We start from the raw sequence: 6,950 nt of genomic DNA, 5'->3' as shown, positions 1-6,950 counted from the left end.
CTATGACATTACTTTTTCTCACACTATTCTAACATTACTGGTAGTGACCCTAATCTATCATTACTGGCAGTGACCCTACTCTAACGTTACTGGTGGTGACCCTACTGTAACATTACCGGTGGTGACCCTACTCTAACACTACTGGTAGTGCCCCTACTGTAACATTACTGGTGATGACCCTAATCTAACATAACCTGTGGTGACCTTACTCTAACATTACAGGTTGTGACTCTACTCTAACATTACTGATGGTGACACTGTTCTAACATTACTGCTATTGACACTACTCTAACATTACTGGTGGTGAACCAACACTAACATTACTGGTGCTGGCACTATTCTAATATTACTGTTGGTGACCCTACTCTAACATGACGGGTGGTGACCCAAATCGAATATTACTCTGGTGACACTAATCTAACATTACCGGTGATGACCGTATTCTAACATTACTGGTAATGACCTTACACTAACATTACTGGTTGTGACCCTACTGCAACAATACTGGTGATGACCCTAATCTAACATAACCTGTGGTGATCTTACTCGAACATTACTGGTCGTGACACTACTCTAACATCACCGGTGGTGACCCTACTCTAACATTACTTGTGGTGACCCTACTCTAATATTACTGGTGGTGATAATACTCTAACATTAGTGGTTGGCACCCAACTCTATCACGACTGACGGTGACCCTACTCTAACATTACTGGTGCTGACCCCAATCTAACATTACTGGTGGTGACCCTATTCTAACATTACTGGTGGTGACGCTACTCTTACAATTCTGCTGGAGAACCTACTCTAACAGTATCGGTAGTGTCCCTAATCTTACATTACTGGTGGTGACCCTACCGTAACATTACTGGTGATGACCCTCCTCTAACATAACCTGTGGTGACCCTACTCTAACATTACAATTTGTAACCCTACTCTAACATTACTGATGGTGGCACTGTTCTAACATTACTGATTGTGACACTACTCTAACATTACTCGTGGTGACCCAACACTAACATAACTGGTGTTGGCACTATTCTAACATTACTGGTAGTGACCCTACTCTAACATTACCGGCAGTGACACTACTCTAACATTACTGGTGGTGACCCTACTATAACATTACTGGTGGTGACCACAATCTAATTTTACTGGTGGTGACCCTACTCTAACATTAATTGTAGTGACCTTACTCGAACATTACAGGTCGTGACACTACTCTAACATCACCGGTCGTGAACCTACTCTAGCATTACTGGTGGTGACCCTACTCTAATATTACTGGTGGTGATACTACACTAAAATTAGTGGTTGTCATCCAACTCAAACATGACTGACGGTGACTCTACTCTAATATTACTGGTGCTGACCCCAATCTAATATTACTGGTGGTGACCCTATTCTAACATTACTGGAAGTGACCCTACTCTTACATTTTTGCTGGAGAACCTACGCTAACGTTACCGGTAGTGTCCTTATCTTACATTACTGGTGGTGACGCTACTGTAACATTACTGGTGATGACCAGACACTAACATAAACTGTGGTGACCCTGCTCTAACATTACAGGTTGTGACCGTACTCTATCATTACTGATGGTGGCACTGTTCTAACATTACTGCTTGTGACTCTACTCTAACATTACTCGTGGTGACCCAACACTAACATTACTGATATTGGCATTATTCTAACATTAATGGTGGTGAGATTACTCTAGCATTAATGGTGGTGACTCTACTGTAACATTACTGGTGATGACCTTACTCTAACATTACTGGCGGTGACCCTACTCTAACATTACTAGCGGTGAGCCTAACCTGACATAACTGGTGGTGAGCCGAATCTAACATTACCGGTGGTGATCCTACTCTAACATTACTAGTGCTGACCCTACTCTAACATCACTTGTGGTGACTATTCTCGAACATAACTGGTGCTGAACCAACTCTACCATTACCGCTGGTGACGCTACTCTAAAATTACTGGCGGTGTCCCACCTCTAACATTAGTGGTGGCGACTCTACTCTAACATTACTGGCGGTGACCCTACACTAACATTACAGACGGAGATCCTGCACGAACATTACTGGTGGTGACCCTTCTCTAACATCACTGGTGGTCACCATACTCTAACATTATTGTTAATTACCCAATTCTAAAATTACTGGTGCAGTCCCTACTCTAACGTTATTGGTCGTGACCCTACTCTAACATTAATGGTGGTGACCCTATTCTAACATTACTGTTAGTCACCCTACTCTAACATTACTGGTGGTGTCCCTAGTTTAACATTACTGGTGGTGACACTACTCTGAGATTACTGGTAATGACCCTACTCTAACATTACTGGTGGTGAACCCTATGTACCATTACAGTTGGTGACCCTACTCTAACTTTACCGGAGCTGACTCTACTCTAACATTACTGGCTGTGACCGTACACTGACATTGCTGGAGGTGGCACTATTCTAACATTACTGGTGGTGACCCTACTCTAAGATTACTGGTGGTGACCCTGCTCTAACATAACTGGTCATGACCCAATCGAAAATTACTGGTGGGTACACTACTTTAACATTACTGGTTGTAACCCAACTCTAACATGACTGGTAGTGACCCTACTCCAGTATTACTAGTGCTGACCCCAATCTAACATTACTGGTGGTGACCCTACTGTAACATTACTGGTGGTGACCTTACTCGAACATTACTGGTCATGAAACAACACTAACATCACCGGTGGTGACCCAACTCTAACATTACTGCTGGTGACCCGACTCTAATATTAGTGGTGGTGATACTACTCTAGCATTAGTGGTTGTCACCCAACTCTAACATGAGTGGCGGTGACCCTACTCTAATATTACTGGTGCTGACCCCAATCTAACATTACTGGTGGTGACCCTATGCTAACATTTCTGGTGGCGACCATACTCTTACATTACTGGTGATGACCCTACTCTAACATAACCTGTGGTGATCCTACTCTAACGTTACAGGTTATGATCCTAATCTAACATTACTGATGGTGGCACTGTTCTAACATTACTGATGGTGACACTACTCTAACATTACTGATGGTGACCCAACACTAACATTACTGGTGTTGGCACTATTCTAACATTACTGGAGGTGACCCTACTCTAACAATACTGGTGGTGACACGACTGTAACATTACTGGTGGTGACCTTACTCTAACATTACTGGTCGTGACTCTACTCGAACATTACCGGTGGTGATCCTCCTCTAACATTACTGATGGTGACCCTACTCTAACATTACTAGCGGTTAGCCTACACTGACATAACGGGTGGTGACCCTCCTCTAATATTACCGATGGTGACCCTCCTTTAACATTACCGGTGGTGATCCGAATTTTAAATTCTGATGGTGACCCAACAATAACATTATTGTCGGTGACCCTAATCTAACATTACTGGCGGTGAGCCGAATCTAACGTAACCGGTGTTGATCCTACTCTAACATTACTAGTGCTGACCCTACTCTAACATCACTGGTGGTGACTATTCTCTACCATAACATTACCGCTGAACTAACTATAACATTACCGCTGGTGACGCTACTCTAAAATTACTGGCGGTGACGCTTCTCTAACATTAACGGTGGCGACTGTACTCTAACATTACTGGCGGTGACCCTACACTCACATTACTGGTGGAGATCTTGCACTAACATTACTGGTGATGACCCTACTCTAACATTACTGTTAATTACCAATTCTAAAATTACTGGTGGGGATCGTACGTTAACGTTACTGGTCGTGACCCTACTCTAACATTAATGGTGGTGACGCTACTCTATCCTTACCATTGGTGACCCTGCTCTAACATTACGGGTAGTGACCCGAATCGAATATTACTCTGGTGACCCTAATCTAACATTACCGGTGATGACCCTACTGTAACATTACTGGTACTGACCTTACACTAACATTCATGGTGGTGACCCTATTCTAACATTACTGGGTGTGACCCTACAGCAACAATACTGGGGATGACACTGCTCTGACAGTACTGGTGGTGACACTACATAACATTACCGGTGGTGACGCTACTCTAACATTACCGGTGGTGACGCTACTCTAACATTACCGCGGTGACCCGAAACAATCATCACCAGTGGTGACACTGCTCTAACATTACTTGTGGTGACCCTACTCCAACATTACTTGCAGTTAACCTACACTAACATTATTGGTTGTGACCCTACGCTAACATTACTGGCGGTGACACTACTCTGACATTACTGGTGGTGACCCTACTCTAACATTACTGGTGGTGAACCTACTCTAACATTACTGGTGGTGATAATACTCTAATATTAGTGTTTGTCACCCATCGCTAATATTACAGGTGGTGACCCTACTCTAACATTACTGGTGTTGACAAACTCTAACATTACTGGCTGTGAACCTACTCTGACATTACTGGTGGTGGCACTATTATAATATTACTGGCTGTGACCCGACACTAACATTACTGGTGGTGGCACTATTCTAACATTACTGGCTGTGACCCTACTCTAACATTACTGGTGGTGACCCTGCTCTAACATTACTGGCGATGACACTACTTTAACATTACTGGTTTCACCCAACTCTAACATGACTGGTACTGACCATTATCTAATATTACTGGTGCTGCCCCCAATCTATCATTACTGGTGGTGACTCTACAGTAACATTACTGGTGGTGACCATACTCTAATATTACTGGTGGTGATACTACTCTAACATTAGTGGTTGTCACCCAACTCTAACATTACTGGTGGTGACCCTACTCTAACATTATTTGTGGTGACCCAACTCAAACAGGATTGGTGATTGTATGAGTCAAACATTACGTTTGGTGTAGCTATTTTGACATATCTGGTGTTGACCTTACTTTAAAATTACTGGTGATGACTCTGCTGTAACGTTACTGCTAATGACTTTACTCCAACATTACTGGTGCTAACTCTGCTGCAACATTACTGGTGATGACAGTACTTTAACTTTACTGAAGGTGATCGTACTCTAACAATACAGGGGTTGCCTGCACTCAAATATTAAAGGTGGTGATGCTATCTCACATTATCGGTGATGACCCTGCACTGATATTAAATGTTTTAACCCTATTCTAACATTACTGGTGGTGATGCTCCTCTAACGTTAGGAGATGTGATGCGAGTGTGACAATATTGGTGTAGCCTCCCCTCTATGATTGCTGCCGGTGAACCTACACTTATATAACTGCTGATGAACCGACACTAACTCTCATCATCAGAGCTTTTTGACAGCTTGAAGCCATCGTTTGCTATCTCATTGTTTTGCGCCGCTCAGTGTCATTTTACAATGAGTCACACAGGCAGAAACACAGCCAGCAAACCAGATGGAGCTGCATCCATTTTAGCTAAAACTATTTTTAACATTTGTTAATTAGAAACGAGACTTCTTATACAATCGCTCTGGAATGATTGTATTGTCTCTTTGATGTACACTAAGAAATAAGTAACTTTCCATCAATATTGCTTTATTACATTTTTCCTTTTTGTACTATAACAATTCTAGAGTCTATAATTATTTATGTTTCCAGTTTACATTACAATTATTAAAGGATTTGGATTCTGAAGCTCTGACCTTTAGCCATATGTCTTGGTATCGTGTTGAAGCTATTTGGGGTATCAGAGTTATCACTCTCCTTATGCTACGCTCTGAAGGAACTAGTACAGTAAAATAACTGTAATACATCACGTAAGAAATACACCGAATAATCGCCCAGGTCACTGGGCAGCACATCGTCATATCAGGCGTTCCCAACAGGGCGAATTCCCTTCACGAGGCAACTGAATACTCAGAGCTCGAGAAGATCTTTCCCCTTTATCCAGATCCTACGAGTCGATCACAGAGAGAGACACACCACCCGAAATCCCTCAACGATGAAGTGGAAGCAGGAAAATCGGAACTACATCATCACTGACAGAAAATCGACGCAAATATTGATGAATTACAAGATGATGCAGACAATGTGACCACTCTTCAAACGGAGCTGGCCGAGGCACGCTCTGCACTGCGGATGTAAGAGGAGCAATGTTGTGTGCTCAGCGACCACTACACTCAAGCTAAAATGGGAGCATTCAAGAAAAGGCCGAACAAACCAAATCCATCTTCCTAGAGAACTGTAACTTCGTGAACAATGGCAACGCCCACATGACAGGGCGGTCCCAAACCTTGGCCCTAGACTCATGGACGAGTGTCAGCAGACGGTTGGGACACCCGACGAGGAGCTCAAGGACATCTTCCTCATGTCTGACTTCCTGATCAAAGCTCGAGCCGACGCCGCTGCTGCCTCCAAGAAGGAGGTCATAGCGAGACAAACGGCCGTTGAAAGTGGCAGAAGTGCTGGCCGAGGCGAACATTCAGATACTTCAAACTAGAACAATTGCTACCATAGAGAACGCAATGGTAGAGGAGATGCTGCTAGCCGCGCAAGAGGCACGTACGCCTTCGCCTCGAACCTCACCAGAACAGACCTCAAACCACCATGCCACGCAATTGCTGCACATCGCAGACAGTTCAGCTAAGTCTGCCCCTCTAATCCGGCTTTAGTCAGCAGCCCCGATCATTCAGCCATGCGTAATGGAACAAAACTGCTCTCCCACTAGCCATCGGACTGGCACCGAATGACTCGAGCAGCCCTCCTCCCCAGTTGGCAACAAGCAAAGAGGACCCATTTCTCAACCTGAAAAAAGACATTTCTGACACTCACTCATCATCGCCAGCCTGCACACGTGCCCGACTTATATTATAGGAATCACTATCATGTTTCAGCCATGGCGTTACTCACTGGGAAACATTGAAGACATAGACACATAGAAACATAGAAACAAAGAAAATAGTTGCAGGAGTACGGCATTCGGACCTTCGAGCCTGCACTACAATTCTGTTG

This window comes from Pristiophorus japonicus, unplaced genomic scaffold (genome assembly GCF_044704955.1).
Source record: "Pristiophorus japonicus isolate sPriJap1 unplaced genomic scaffold, sPriJap1.hap1 HAP1_SCAFFOLD_33, whole genome shotgun sequence".
NCBI classification, from domain to species: domain Eukaryota; kingdom Metazoa; phylum Chordata; class Chondrichthyes; family Pristiophoridae; genus Pristiophorus; species Pristiophorus japonicus.
Note: the sequence above shows the minus strand (reverse complement) of the source record.